General features: G+C 45.5%; 1 protein-coding gene across 1 annotated transcript in view; it reads left to right on the top strand.

Annotated features, from left to right (window-relative positions):
* Positions 1-3,299: 3,299 nt before the first annotated feature.
* epn2 (epsin 2) overlaps positions 3,300-16,629 on the top strand; it is a 67,710-nt gene continuing 54,380 nt past the window's right edge. The window contains exon 1 of the mRNA XM_063059310.1: positions 3,300-3,430. The gene's annotated coding sequence lies outside the window, so the exon portion shown is untranslated. The remainder of the gene's footprint in view (positions 3,431-16,629) is intronic.

The following is a 16,629-nucleotide window of genomic DNA, read 5'->3' as shown; positions in this document are numbered from 1 at the left end:
GGACAAATCTTGCGCCAACAAGTTGTGCAAAGCTAATAGAGACTTATCCAAAAAGACTACTGGCTGTAACAACTGAGAGGTGATTCAACAAGTGCTGCGCAAAGAGAGATGAATACTTTTGAAGTGCTGACAATAGTTTTTGAATTTTTAGTTTTTCATGCTTTATAATTTTCCCTGAATTTTGTCTTCACTGTTAAAAAAAGGAGCATGGGTTTCACAAATAAAAACTCCCAGTTAAATTGATCAAAATCCCTGGTTGTAATACTCATTTATGTGAACAAAGGGTTGGGAGCTGAATACTTTTCCAAGACCTGTAATTACATGGATATACAGTGAATGGAGGGATATGGATCATGTGCAGGTAGGAGAGATTTAGTTTAATTTGGTATCATGTTCAGCACAGACATCGTGGGCAGATGGCTTGTTCCTATGCTGTACTGTTCCATACTTTTTTTTCTCATCTCAAATGTTATCGCCGCTAACATCAAGCAGGAGGTACAGAAGCCTGAACTCTTACACCACCAGGTTTACCATTAGGTTTTTGAACTAACCTGCACTGCGCTCACCCCACCTCAGCAATGGAACACTGGACCACTTCTCATATTACCATGGACTTGTCTCTGATTGAGTCTTTATTTTTGTACTAAGGTCTTGTATTTGCAGATTTTTTTCCTTCTTCGCTCTCTTTACCATCTTGTATAATTTAGGCATAATTTATATTTTGTGTGTCGTCTGTACCTACATGTCTGTGATGCTGATGCAAGCAAGTTTTGCACGGTGGAGACAAGAGACTGCAAATGCTGGAACATGGAGCAACACACAAAAAGCTGCAATGACTCATTAGGCCCTTGTTGATCCAAAAAAAGTTGACTGTCCACAAGTTTGTCATTGTTATCTATGCTTCACCATACTTGAGTGCATATGATAGAAACTTGACTCGTTGTACTGAAGGTGATAAGATGTACTTCATTATTGAAGCATTTGTAAAATGTGAAACAGAGAAGCAACAATCTGCTGGAAGATACAGTGGGTACAGCAACATGGATGGGAAGAAAGGAATTGTTGACATTTCCAGTCAAAACCCTTGTATCAGGACTTGAAGAAGAAACTTGCCTACAAAGCAGAGATGGCTAGATATACAAGTTCAAGTTTATTGTTGTCATAGGTATGCTTACCCTGGATATAAATGCATGAACAAAAGGTGTTGCAGCGGAAGCACAGTACCTTACTAGCCACACAGTACAGAAGTTCAAAGGAAATATATTATCAAAGCACATATATGTCACCATATACTACCCTGAGATTCATTTTCTTGTAGGCAATCACAATAAATACAAAGAAACACAATAGAATTAATGTAAAATGTACATACAAAGATGGACAAACAACCAATGTGCAAAAGATAACAAATTGTGTAAATACAAATAGAAAAACAAAGTAATAATAATAGATAAATAAGTAATAAATAATATTGAGAACACAGGATAAAAAGTGCTTTAAAAATGAGTCCTCAGGTTGTGGAATCATAGGGACCTCAGTGTAGCAGTGAGTGAAGTTATCCACTCTGGTGAGTGACAGAGAGAAAAATAGGGGTTACAGCTCAGCTCCGAGACCTTGTAGAATTTCTTTTTATTTCAAAATGAAACACTATTCATAATATAATTGATTCTATTGTGTTCCTTTGTATTTAGGATAAATGCCCACAAGAAAAAAAAGGAGGTTCTGCATAATACATACAAAAAGAGCTGGAAGAACTCAGCACCTCAGGCAGCATCTATGGAGAGGAATAAAAAGTTGATGTTTCATTCCTGACAAAGAGTCTTGGACCAAAACATCGGTTTATTCAACGTTCAAAGTAATTTTCTTATCAAAGTACGCATAATTCACCATATACCATACTGAGGTTTGAAGTCAAGACAGGAGTTAGGCAAGGCTGAGAGATGTCAGCATTATTTAAACTGGTGATTGACTGGGTTGAGAGGCATTAAGTGAACTCTATGCTCTACTTTAGAAGACTTTAACTTTGTGGTGACCTCACATGGCTATCACATACGTATCAGCACATGCAACAGAAAACTCAGCACTGGTGTACCTTTGGTGGGCAGGCAGGACTCAAAGTCAGCCAGAGAAAGACAGAGACCATGACCCTCAGTGTCCAATCTCCTCCTCCCATCAAGGCGTATGGCATTGAATTACCCAGCACGAGCAGATTCACATACTTGAGCAGCATCATTCAGCAGAATGGTAGTTCCATTGGAACAACCATTCTGCTGAATGATGCTGATATCCAGTGCAGACACAGCAAAGTTAGAAACATCTACAGATCAATGAGCAACATATGGGGATCAAACAATTACAGCATCCACACTAAGGTGAAGCTGTACTAGAGCTGTGTTCTGTCCACACTCCTGTAAGGGTCAGAATGCCGGCGCAAGACAGGGAACGAGCTTGCCAAGCTGATGTCATTCTACATCATGAGATCTTCCGTATTTTCTGATCAAGAAAGATCTCCAACCACGCCCTGCTCCTTCAGTGTCATCAAGGGGACAAGGCCACAATCATCATGAGGCAACATTGGAGATGGACTTGGCACATGATGCGAAGAGACGGCCAACTCCATCATCAAGACAGCACTTCATTGGACCCCAGAAGGGCAGAGGAAATGCAGGAGACTAAAGACAACTTGGCGCCGAATTGTAGATGCAGGAATGAGGACCCTGAACCACACCTGGGCCACAATAGAGAAGATGAGCATGGGCAAATAGAGATGGAGGACCTTCATGGCTGCTCTAAACACCAGCAGCAACTCCACTACCCAGAGATTCACTTTCTAGCAGGCATTCACAGTAGAACAAAGTAATACAATACAATCAATGGAAAACCACACAAAGACTGACAACTAGTGTGCAAAATAAAACAAATAATACTAATAAATTATATTTAGTGAGAACATGAGTTGTAAAGTTCTTGAAAGTAAGTCAAGCTTGGAGATATCTCATGATGTGGAATGACTGTGGAATCAATTCTGTGCTGAAGTTAGTGAAGTTATCCACACTTCCCCTCCATAGATGCTGACCGACCTGCTGCAGAGTCATTTTGGTCAGTACCTCCAATACCGAGCGGTAATGATGCTACGGTTATGTCATAAGCAGGGCGAGGTGAGTAGTGGGGCCAACGTGACTATAGGTTTTTTTTTAAAAGTACCTGTGGTTAGAACTTGTTCCCCTGTCTGCGTGTTTCGTGTTGTTGCTGTCGAGGATGAGGCCACTCCTCCGTCAGCGTGAGGCGCGCCGCCGCCATGTTGTCGTCAGGCGGACTGCAGCCGCAGCGGCCGCCTCACCGCACCGCGTTCCCGGCCGTCACCTCAGAGGAAAACGCCCAGAAGCTTCTAGGCTCCGGCGCGCGCGCGCGCGGCTGCGGGACCGAGCAGGTAGGAGGAGGACGCCGGCGTGTATGTCGGTCTTTGCTTTGGGAGGTTCGGGGAGGAGAGACTTCACTAGGGGCAGGAGGTATTTACCCCCTCTAACCCCCCCAGAATGAAACTCCTCCCCGTGGGGGAAGAGTTGGGAGCGAGCCCCGGGCCGGGGGCTGCCTGCAGGCCTCACGGCTCCGACCAGGCCCGCCCGGCGTTTTGTAATTGTAATGATTCCCACCCTCCCTTGCCCCGTTTTGCGCTTATGGACTAATTACTGCTACTCTGTGAGGAGGGGGGAACGGAAACTTTCCACTTGTTACAGGGCTTTGCCGGGGAGTTCGGGAGTTGGGCGATGGGTGTGCCTTTCCCCCTGCCCCAGTTACAGCTCTGCATGTCCCGGCAACCGGGTACCGACACTCCTCCAGCTGCAAGCTGTCAACCTGATGAGGTGCATCATCAATGATTTAAAGAGCAGCTCATCTCCCAAGTTTAAGGCTGCTGCTTCACATTCTTCCCCCCCGCCCCGCATCCTTCTGCAGTTGCATCAATGCAATTTTCTTTATTTTCCCCTCCTAAAACCACCTGTGTAAGAATCTATTTTACAATGCTAATTCCTGACAGGAAGTTCATTTTAACAGTCTAGTCATGTACGTAGACGTGCATTTAGTTTATTCCTCACAATGAATCCGGGCGGATTTAACTTCCAGCTGATTTTGTAAGCACATTTTTCTCCACCTTTTGAATGCAACAGCAGGCGTGTCTTTTTTTCTGGTCCATTACAAAGGAGTTATGGTATTTACCGAAATACGTGGATGATGGGGGAAATTTTGATCCTTCAAGATTGTATTCTTGTAGTACTGTTCTAAAGAAAAAAAAGGAAATTGGACTAGCTTTGTCGGTATGGTTAGTAATATCTATAATTAATGAGATCGGTGTGGTGGCGGGGAGGAGAACAATTTGTAGCATTTAAACTGGAGAAGAGTGCTCTAACGTGAGGTGATTTTTGTTGTAGATAAGGTGGTTGAGAATGTAAAATATTTTTAGCATAGAGAATCATTTAAACAATATTAGAACTAATTATTTTCTCAGGACACTTACTCGAATGAAATATAGTCACTGCTGTAATGTAGAAGTAAATGGATTTAAAATTAATCATACTTAACCCTTGCATTTTGTCACATTTTCTGATAATGGGTCAAATGTATACAAGTTACCTTTCAGTAATGATACATATTTTTAAATGGAACATACTGATAAGGCTATGTGGTTGGTTAGAATGTGACGTAGTGGGCAACCCAGATTCTAAAAATTCCTTTGCATAAAGGTATGAATAGAATAAACTTCTGTCTCCATATGCATGCTGAGAATTACTATTTGCATTTATGCGTTGTCTTTTTTAATGCAGAAAAATGTTTCAAGCAATTTAACAAGAGCCATGTCAATTTATTACTGAGGCACAAAGGTGTCCTGCTTTGATTAAGTAGGTTGGAACATTGTAGAGAGAGGATGATTAAAATCAAGTATGTGCATGAAGTCAGAATTGAAGGAGACCGATGACAAATGCATGTGCAGTTGGAGGAGATTACAATGATAGGAAGGGTAGAGACCATTACACAACTTCAAAACCGGATAAGGAATTTATGGCTGATGAGTAAAGGAGACTTTTGAGCAAGCTTTTGACGAACAAACTAATTCATGGTACAAATCTGGAAGCTAACAAGAAATATTAGAATGCTGGTCTTGGAATAAATGAGATGTATGAATGTTTCAGCAGCAAGGGTAAGCTCAGAAGATCAGAGTGTTGTGGGATATTGAATGACCATTGCGGAAGACCTGCAAGCTACTCTGCTCTGGACAATTAGAGTTGGGCATTTAATGCCGCCTTTCCAGTGATGTTGACATCCCAAAACATCAACATCAACTAAGATTGAATTAATAGGGTTGGTACTGACCAATAATGTGGCTAAATGCAGCAAGAGAATGGAACCATGCCAGGGTAGAGTCAGAATCAGATTTGTTGTCACTGACATTAGTTGTGAAGTTTCAAACATGAGAAAGTCTGCAGAGGCTGGAGATCCAAAGCAACACACACACACACACACACACACACACACACACACACACACAAAATGCTGGAGGAACTCAGCAGGTCAGGCAGCATCTGTGGAAGTGAGAAAACAGTTGATGTTTTGGGCTGACACCTTTTTTTCAGGGTAACAAAATTCGTTGTTTTTGTGGAGCAGTACAATGTACGTGTAACATTCCTGTCAGTTACAATATATTAAAAAAAAGTAGTGAAAAAGAGGAATATTGAGATAGTGTTCATGGACCATTTGGAAATCTGATGGCAAAGGGGAAGAAGCCATTCATGAAGTGCTGAGGGTGGATGTCCGAGCTCCTGTACCTCCTCACTGATGGTAGTACTTAGAAGAGTTCAATTTCTTACCTCAGTGGTTGGTAAGTTGATGGAGAAGATCCTGAGAGGCAGGATTTATGAACATTTGGAGAGGCATGATATGATTAGAAACAGTCAGCATAGCTTTGTCAAAGGCAGGTCGTGCCTTACGAGCCTGATTGAATTTTTTGAGGATGTGACTAAACACGTTGATGACGGTAGAGCAGTAGTTGTAGTGTATATGGATTTCAGCAAGGCATTGATAAGGTAACCCATTGCAAGGCTTATTGAGAAAGTAAGGAGGCATGGGTTCTAAGGGGACCTTGCTTTGTGGATCCAGAACTGGCTTTCCCACAGAAGACAAAGACTGGCTGTAGACGGGTCATATTCTGCATGGAAATCAGTGACCAGTGGTGTGCCTCAGGGATCTGTTCTGGGATCCCTACTCTTCGTGATTTTTATAAATGACCTGGATGAGGAAGTGGAGGGATGGGTTAGTAAATTTGCTGATGACACAAAGGTTGGAGGTGTTGTGGACAGTGTGGAGGGCTGTCAGAGGTTACAGGGAGGCATTGATAGGATGCAAAACTGGACTGAGAAGTGGCAGATGGAGTTCAACCCAGTTAAGTGTGAGGTGGTTCAGTTTGGTTGGTCAAATATGACAGAATAGGGTATTAATGATAAGACTCTTAGCAGTGTGGGGGATCAGAGGGATCTTGGGGTCCAAGTCCATAGGACGCTCAAAGCTGCTGCGCAGGTTGACTCTGTGGTTAAGAGGGCATACGGTGAATTGACCTTCATCAATTGTGGGATTGAGTTTAGGAGCTGAGAGGTAATGTCGCAGCTATATAGGACCCTAGTCAGACCCCACTTGGAGCACTGTGTTCCGTTCTGGTCACCTCACTATAAGAAGGATGTGGAAACCATAGAAAGGGTGCAAAGGAGATCTACAAGGATGTTGCCTGGATTGGGGAGCATGCCTTATGAGAATAGGTTGAGTGAACTCAGCCTTTTTTCATTGGAGCGACAGAGGATGAGAAGTGACCTAACAGAGGTGTATAAAATGTTGAGAGGCATTGATTGTGTGGATAGTCAGAGGCTTTTCCCCAGGGCTGAAATAGCTAGCACAAGACGGCACAGTTTTAAGGTGCTTGGAAGTAGGTACAGAGGAAATGTTGGGGTAAGTTTTTTACGCAAAGAGTGGTGAGTGCATGGAATGGGCTGCCAGCGACAGTTGTGGAGGCAGATATGATCGGGTCTTTTAAGAGAATCCTGGACAGGTACATGGAGCTCAGAAAAATAGAGGACTATAGGTAACCCTAGGTAATTTCTAAGGTAAGGACATGTTTGGCACAGCTTTGTGGGCCGAAGGGCCTGTATTTTGCTGTAGGTTTTCTATGTTTCTAACCTAACTGAACAGCAGAGGAGTCTTATAGGGGGAGTTGGATGCGATTGACTATGTCCAATGCTTCAGTAGATCAAGGAGTGTATGGAGAGATTATTCACTCTACCATAGTCACAATGACGATTATTTATGATTGTCCTAAAAGCTATTTCACTTATAATGAAGGCCAAATCTGATTCAAGGGATTCCAATATAGAATTGCAGAAAACATGGGCATGGATTTGGAAGAGAACATCAAATTCAGAGACTTAATGCGGAATGATGATGGTTTATTTGTAAGAGATATATTACCTGGGGCAAGGGAACTGTTAATGTGGTTTAACAATATTTCCTATATGAATCCTGGGAAATTGGATGGTTACTAGTTTATCGCTCCCTACACAACTCCCTTGTCCATTCGTCCCCCCCCATCCCTCCCCACTGATCTCCCTCCTGGCACTTATCCGTGTAAGCGGAACAAGTGCTACACATGCCCTTACACTTCCTCCCTTACCACCATTCAGGGCCCCAAACAGTCCTTCCAGGTGAGGCATCACTTCACCTGTGAGTCGACTGGGGTGATATACTGCGTCCGGTGCTCCCGATGTGGCCTTTTATATATTGGTGAGACCCGACGCAGACTGGGAGACCGCTTTGCTGAACATCTACGCTCTGTCCGCCAGAGAAAGCAGGATCTCCCAGTGGCCACACATTTTAATTCCACATCCCATTCCCATTCTGACATGTCTATCCACGGCCTCCTCTACTGTAAAGATGAAGCCACACTCAGGTTGGAGGAACAACACCTTATATTCCGTCTGGGTAGCCTCCAACCTGATGGCATGAACATTGACTTCTCTAACTTCCGCTAGGCCCCACCTCCCCCTCGTACCCCAGCTGTTACTCCTTTTTATGCACACATTCTTTCTCTCACTCTCCTTTTTCTCCCTCTGTCCCTCTGAATATACCTCTTGCCCATCCTCTGGGTCACCCCCCCCGTCTTTCTCCCTAGGCCTCCTGTCCCATGATCCTCTCGTATCCCCTTTTGCCTATCACCTGTCCAGCTCTCGGCTCTATCCCTCCCCCTCCTGTCTTCTCCTATCATTTTGCATCTCCCCCTCCCCCTCCAGCTTTCAAATCCCTTACTCACTCTTCCTTCAGTTAGTCCTGACGAAGGGTCTCCCCATCTGTAATTTCTTCGGCTCTTCAACTTTTCGACCACACTTTGACTCAAACTCGCTATCACTGCCATGTATCCTTTCTTGGAACGTGCCTCTGTCGCCAACTTACTCCAGTTGGCTTTAGGATTCGTTTCCAAGCCTCTCAATTTGGACCTTCTGAGGATCCCAGGTACTCACATTTTATTGACTCTGCCTCTCGCCGCTTCTCCCGTCAAGCTCTGAAGGCGACGCTCTCCGCCATGAGGAGGTACTTGGTGTCCCTATCCCAGACCCTTCCACACCTTCGGGACACTTTCTTCGCCGTCTGTAATGGTCCTACCCGCTATTTCATCCTCCGTCGGATCCACGCCTGCAATCGCCGTTTTTTTGACTTTGTCATGTTAGGCAAAGATCGTAAGATCTTACATCTACGGACTCCAGAGCCTGCCGTCCCCGACGCTAGCAGGCATGAACTTTCAATTGCGGCGCCTGCCATTGATCTCGGCGGCTCCAACACCTCAGGACATATTCAAAACCCGGACTCCAGCAACGACCATGGACACATTCGAAATGATTGCACAACCACCAACTGCGACTCCAGCCTTGAACTCCAGGCCGGGTCTTTATGTACTGCTGTTGTGACTCCCGTCTCCCCTTCCCCCACCACCACTCCGCAGCCCCGTCTTCCTCAGATCCCACCGTCAGCTCCTGAGCCCTCAGAGGCTCCATCTTCCTCTCACCCCAACCCTCCCCTCTCCATTGACACCCCCAGCCTCCCCCCTCCCCCCTCTGATCCCAGCTCTCATCCGTGCTGGGTCTTTACCATCCCCTCCGACCTTCAACTGTCAGAGGCAGAGCGCTCTGTTCTCAGTAAGGGCCTCACGTTTGTCCCCCTTCGCCCACACCTCAGCGAATTCCGTGTTCGCCACGATGCGGAACTTTTCTTCCGCCGTCTCCGTCTCCGAGCCTACTTCTTCGGCAAGGACTCTTCCACCCCCACCGATGACCCCTTCTCCCGTCTTCAACCCTCCTCTTCTTCATGGACACCCCGCTCTGGTCTTCTGCCTGCTCTGGATCTCTTTATTGCCAACTGCCGACGGGACATCAACCGTCTCGACTTCACCGCACCTTGTCCCCATTCCAACCTCACTCCTTCGGAACGCTCTGCTCTCCACTCCCTCCGCACTAATCCTAACCTTATTATTAAACCCGCTGATAAGGGGGGTGCTGTTGTAGTCTGGCGTACTGACCTCTACCTTGCCGAGGCACAGCGACAACTCGCAGATACCTCCTCTTATTTACCCCTCGATCGTGACCCCACCAAGGAGCACCAGGCCATTGTCTCCCACACTATCAACGACTTTATCCGCTCAGGGGATCTCCCATCCACTGCTACCAACCTTATAGTTCCCACACCCCGCACTTCCCGTTTCTACCTCCTACCCAAGATCCACAAACCTGCCTGTCCTGGCCGACCTATTGTCTCAGCTTGCTCCTGCCCCACCGAACTCGTTTCTGCATACCTCGACACTGTTTTATCACTCCTTGTTCAATCCCTTCCGACCTATGTTCGTGACACTTCTCACGCTCTTAAACTTTTCGATGATTTTAAGTTCCCTGGCCCCCACCGCTTTATTTTCATCATGGATGTCCAGTCCTTATATACTTCCATCCCCCATCAGGAAGGTCTCAAAGCTCTACGCTTCTTTTTGGATTCCAGACCTAATCAGTTCCCCTCTACCACCACTCTGCTCCGTCTAGCGGAATTAGTCCTTACTCTTAATAATTTCTCCTTTTGCTCCTCCCATTTCCTCCAAACTAAAGGTGTAGCTATGGGCACCCGTATGGGTCCTAGCTATGCCTGCCTTTTTGTTGGGTTTGTGGAACAATCTATGTTCCATGCCTATTCTGGTATCTGTCCCCCACTTTTCCTTCGCTATATCGACGACTGCATTGGCGCTGCTTCCTGCACGCATGCAGAACTCGTTGACTTTATTAACTTTGCCTCCAACTTTCACCCTGCCCTCAAGTTTACCTGGTCTATTTCCGACACCTCCCTCCCCTTTCTAGATCTTTCTGTCTCTGTCTCTGGAGACAGCTTATCCACTGATATCTACTATAAGCCTACTGACTCTCACAGCTATCTGGACTATTCCTCTTCTCACCCTGTCTCTTGCAAAAACGCCATCCCCTTCTCGCAATTCCTCCGTCTCTGCCGCATCTGCTCTCAGGATGAGGCTTTTCATTCTAGGACGAGGGAGATGTCTTCATTTTTTAAAGAAAGGGGCTTCCCTTCCTCCACTATCAACTCTGCTCTTAAAGGCATCTCCTCCATTTCACATACATCTGCTCTCACTCCATCCTCCCACCACCCCACTAGGAATAGGGTTCCCCTGGTCCTCACCTACCACCCCACCAGCCTCCGGGTCCAACATATTATTCTCCGTAACTTCCGCCACCTCCAACAGGATCGCACCACTAAGTACATCTTTCCCTCCCCCCCTCTCTCTGCATTCCGCAGGGATCACTCCCTACGCGACTCCCTTGTCCATTCGTCCCCCCCATCCCTCCCCACTGATCTCCCTCCTGGCACTTATCCGTGTAAGCGGAACAAGTGCTACACATGCCCTTACACTTCCTCCCTTACCACCATTCAGGGCCCCAAACAGTCCTTCCAGGTGAGGCATCACTTCACCTGTGAGTCGACTGGGGTGATATACTGCGTCCGGTGCTCCCGATGTGGCCTTTTATATATTGGTGAGACCCGACGCAGACTGGGAGACCGCTTTGCTGAACATCTACGCTCTGTCCGCCAGAGAAAGCAGGATCTCCCAGTGGCCACACATTTTAATTCCACATCCCATTCCCATTCTGACATGTCTATCCACGGCCTCCTCTACTGTAAAGATGAAGCCACACTCAGGTTGGAGGAACAACACCTTATATTCCGTCTGGGTAGCCTCCAACCTGATGGCATGAACATTGACTTCTCTAACTTCCGCGAGGCCCCACCTCCCCCTCGTACCCCAGCTGTTACTCCTTTTTATGCACACATTCTTTCTCTCACTCTCCTTTTTCTCCCTCTGTCCCTCTGAATATACCTCTTGCCCATCCTCTGGGTCACCCCCCCCCCGTCTTTCTCCCTAGGCCTCCTGTCCCATGATCCTCTCGTATCCCCTTTTGCCTATCACCTGTCCAGCTCTCGGCTCTATCCCTCCCCCTCCTGTCTTCTCCTATCATTTTGCATCTCCCCCTCCCCCTCCAGCTTTCAAATCCCTTACTCACTCTTCCTTCAGTTAGTCCTGACGAAGGGTCTCGGCCTGAAACGTCGACTGCGCCTCTTCCTATAGATGCTGCTTGGCCTGCTGCGTTCACCAGCAACTTTGATGTATGTTGGTTACTAGTTTAGTTAGAAGGATTGAGAAAATATCAGGATGAGCACTGAATACAAGAGAGAGGTGAGATTGCACCATAAATCATCGTTACTAGTAATGCAGCCTTCCCTTCAATATCAGTGATGGCTATCAACAGAAGGTATGATTGAGACTCAGGAGTTTGTGGGCATTTTATAAAAAAGGATTAAGACTCTTGAATCTATATACATCATGGCCATTTTTCTACTAAAATTGCCTATTGTCATACAGTATTTATAATTCACCTATCGCTTATCACACTCAACCGTATTCTCCTGCTAATGGGTGTGATACCGTAATGATAGGTTAATGTTTGGGTACAATGGGAATGCCTGGCGAGAGGCAAAGAGTGGGAATAAAGGGAACCTTTTCTGGTTAACTGTCTGTGACTAGTGGTGTTCTACAAGGGACCGCTTGTTATCACGTTACATGTCAAAGATCTGGATGATGGGATTGATGGCTTTGTGGCCAAGTTTGAAGGCTATATGAAAATAGATGGAGGGGCAGGCAGTGTTCAGGAAGCAGGGAGTATGCAGAAGAACTTAGATTAGATGAAGGGGATAATAAGTGGCAGATGAAATACAGTGTAGGACAGTGTATGATCGGGCACTTTGATAAAAGTAATAAAAGCTGGACTATTTTCTAAATGAGCAAATTCAGAAATGAGAAGTGCAATGCCTCAAGGAGTGATGCCTCAAAAAGGTGGCATCCGTTGTTAAGGACTCCTACACCAAGGACATACTCTCTTCTCATTGCTACCATCAGGAAGGACATACAAGAGCCTGAAGACACGCACTTTACGATTCAGAAACAGCTTCTTCCCTTCTGCCAGCAAATTTCTGAATGCACGTTGAACCCGTGAACACTACCTCTCAATGTCTTCCTTTTTTAAAGAAAGGGGCTTCCCTTCCTCCACTATCAACTCTGGTCTTAAACGTATCTCCCCCATTTCACGTACATCTGCTCTCACTCCATCCTCCCACCACCCCACTAGGAATAGGGTTCCCCTGGTCCTCACCTACCACCCCACCAGCCTCCGGGTCCAACATATTATTCTCCGTAACTTCCGCCACCTCCAACGGGATCCCACCACTAAGCACATCTTTCCCTCCCCCCCCTCTGCATTCCGCATGGATCGCTCCCTACACAACTCCCTTGTCCATTCGTCCCCCCCATCCCTCCCCATTGATCTCCCTCCTGGCACTTATCCGTGTAAGCGGAACAAGTGCTACACATGCCCTTACACTTCCTCCCTTACCACCATTCAGGGCCCCAAACAGTCCTTCCAGGTGAGGCATCACTTCACCTGTGAGTCGACTGGGGTGATATACTGCGTCCGGTGCTCCCGATGTAGCCTTTTATATATTGGTGAGACCCGACGCAGACTGGGAGACCGCTTTGCTGAACATCTACGCTCTGTCCGCCAGAGAAAGCAGGATCTCCCAGTGGCCACACATTTTAATTCCACATCCCATTCCCATTCTGACATGTCTGTCCATGGCCTCCTCTACTGTGGAGATGAAGCCACACTCAGGTTGGAGGAACAACACCTTATATTCCGTCTGGGTAGCCTCCAACCTGATGGCATGAACATCGACTTCTCTAACTTCCGCTAAGGCCCCACCTCCCCCTCGTACCCCATCTGTTACTCATTTTTATGCACACATTCTTTCTCTCACTCTCCTTTTTCTCCCTCTGTCCCTCTGAATATACCTCTTGCCCATCCTCTGGGTCACCCCCCCCCCTTGTCTTTCTTCCCGGACCTCCTGTCCCATGATCCTCTCGTATCCCCTTTTGCCTATCACCTGTCCAGCTCTTGGCTCTATCCCTCCCCCTCCTGTCTTCTCCTATCATTTTGGATCTCCCCCTCCCCCTCCAACTTTCAAATCCCTTACTCACTCTTCCTTCAGTTAGTCCTGACGAAGGGTCTCGGCCTGAAACGTCGACTGCACCTCTTCCTATAGATGCTGCTTGGCCTGCTGCGTTCACCAGCAACTTTGATGTATGTTGCTTGAATTTCCAGCATCTGCAGATTTCCTGTTGTTAACACTACCTCACTACATTTTTTGCACTACTTATTTTCTTTAACTTTTCAAGTATGTATATTTACTGTAATTAGTTTTATTATTATGTATTACATTTTACTGCTGCCACAACATATGCTGGTGACATTAAATCAGATTCTGATTCTGGAAGAGACTTGGGAATCCTAGTGCAGGAGTCGTCAAGGTTAACTTGCAGGTTGAGTCGGTAGAAAGAAAGGGAAATGCAGTGTTAACATTCATTTCAAGAGGCCTAAAATAGAAGAGCAAGGGTGTAATCCTGAGACTTTATAAGACATAGGTCAGACCGCACTTGAGTATTCTGAACAGTTTTGAGCCCCTTATCTAAGGAAGGATGCGCTGATGTTGGAGAGGGTCCAGAAGAGGTTCACAAGAATGATCCAGGTAATGACAGGGTTAATGTTTTGGAAGCATTTGATAGTTCTGGGCCTCTACTCACTTGAGTTTAGAAGAATGAAGGGGGGGACATCTAGTGAAACCTATCGGATATTGAAAGGCCTAGATAGAGTGAATGTGGAGAGGATGTTTCTATTAGTGTGGGAGCCTAGAACCAGAGTGCACAGCCTCATAATACAGATCTCCCTTTAGAACAGAGATGAGGAATTTGTTTAGCCAGAGTGTACTGAATCTGTAGAATTTATTGCCACAGACAGCTATAGAGGCCAAGTCATTGGGTATATTTAAAGTGGATGTTGATAGAATCTTAATTAGCTGTATCAAAGTATTAGCTGCTGCTTAGGCGATCACTCAGTATCAAGAAGTGATAAAGGTTACAGGGAGAAAGCAGGAGAATGGGGCTGATGGAATGGCGGAGCAGACTCGATGGGACAAATAGCTCCTCGGTCTTACTGTCTTGTAGTTCCAGCCAGTAGAACAAGGGACGGGTGCAATTTTTGTCATGGTCCTCAGGTCTTCAAGGATTAATGGCATGAAGTATTTTGTCAATCTGACACTCAACGATGATGATTTTGGAGTTTGTAGTCCTGCTTATCAGGAATAACTTAATAGGCTGGGTCTGTTTTCTGTTGCAAGCAAAACATGGATAGATGACCCAATAATAATCTATAAAAGTATACACCTTGTTATTTCAGGTGGAGAGCATGTTTCCACCTGCACTGAAGAGCTATATTATTAGTATCAGAGACTAACTCTGTATTTACCTCAATGTATCTTCCGACATTTTTATCCTCATCCTTTGATACGTCTTGGTCTTGGATATTCCAGTACATCAATGTCTTGCCCTCTCTTGTTCTACCCCAGCGGTCCCCAACCACCGGGCCACAAAGCATTTGCTACTGGGCCGCGAGGAAACGATATGATTTGGCGATAGGAGTCAGCTGCACCTTTCCTCATTCCCTGTCACGTCCACTGATGAGCTTGAACACACGCGAGGTCATTATGCACGCGTCATCCATGTCAGCGCGTGAAGGAGATCAACTCCTCGAGCTTGCAAATGACGGCGGGCTGAAAAGTATGTTTGACATAACATCTCTGCCGGCATTCTGGATCAAAGTCAAGGCTAAATATCCTGAGATAGCCACGAAAGCACTGAAAACGTTGCTTCCATTTCCAACATATCTTTGCAGTGAATGCAACAAAAACTAAATTGCGGAATGGACTGGACATAAGGAACCTCCTTTGAGTATCGCTGTCTCCCATCACCCCTCGATGGGACCATCTTGTTGCAGGAAAACAAGCCCAGGGCTCCCACTGATTCAGCGATATTGGTGTGTTGCAATGATTTTATACGTTCATACGGGGAAAATATGTGCTGTGTGTTTAATATCCAAATGTTATTAAAATGTTATGATGCTATTGATTTGTATAACCATATAACCATAACAGCACGGAAACAGGCGACCTCTGCCCTTCTAGTCCGTGCGGAACGCTACTCTCACCTAGTCCCACCGACCTGCACTCAGCCCATAACTCTCCATTCCTTTCCTGTCCGTATACCTATCTAATTTTTCTTTAAATGATAATATCGAACCTGCCTCTACCACTTCTACTGGAAGTTCGTTCAACACTTACTTCAAGCTCCCCTGATAATTGACTTATCGCTATATTCATGCGAGGAAAATATGCGCTGTGTATTTAATATTAAATTCGTTAGATAAACCCTTTTAGAAATGAAATTGAGTGTGTTAGCCACTTATCACCTATATTGTGTTCGTGAGTGTGGTCCAACTTTCAATTACAGAAAGCTTTTGAAGGTACTTACCATGTTCAAATGTTACCATTGTTGTGCCCCTCCTTTTGTCTGTCATTTCCGTCAACTTTATAATTAAGTCATATGGTCTGTTAAGTGTGAGATTTGGATTGGTGAAGCTGTAGAATTCATACTCAGTGGCCACTGTGCTCTAAGTTCAGAGATGTCTAAGCTTTCAAATTCCCTTTCTGAACAGCTCTGCTTTTCTATTTCCACTTTTTTAAAATGCACTTGAAAATCTCCCTTTGTAACCAGGCTTTTGGTTATCTGCCCCAATATCACATCAGTTTATACTTGTTAATACTTCCTTTGAAGTCCCTTAGAATATGCTGCTGCCTAAAAGGTTCTATATAAAAGGAAGGTGGTGAAAGAAGAAATTTCTTTACCCGGTTAGACTATTGAACCCAGTTTCAAAATTAGTGCTTGATTCAAATAGCGTTGTCATAGTTGAGAATTGAAGGGAGAAGGGAATAGAAAATTATATTGGATGATGGAGAACAGTGAAATAAGACTTATCAAGCATAAAAGCAGGCTTAAGTGGGTTGAATTTCCAACTTCTGTGTTGGATACTAAGGTAAAGTAACATTGCA

The sequence above is a fragment of the Mobula hypostoma genome, chromosome 9 (genome assembly GCF_963921235.1).
Source record: "Mobula hypostoma chromosome 9, sMobHyp1.1, whole genome shotgun sequence".
NCBI classification, from domain to species: domain Eukaryota; kingdom Metazoa; phylum Chordata; class Chondrichthyes; order Myliobatiformes; family Myliobatidae; genus Mobula; species Mobula hypostoma.
Note: the sequence above shows the minus strand (reverse complement) of the source record. Positions and strands in the feature narration are given on the sequence as shown.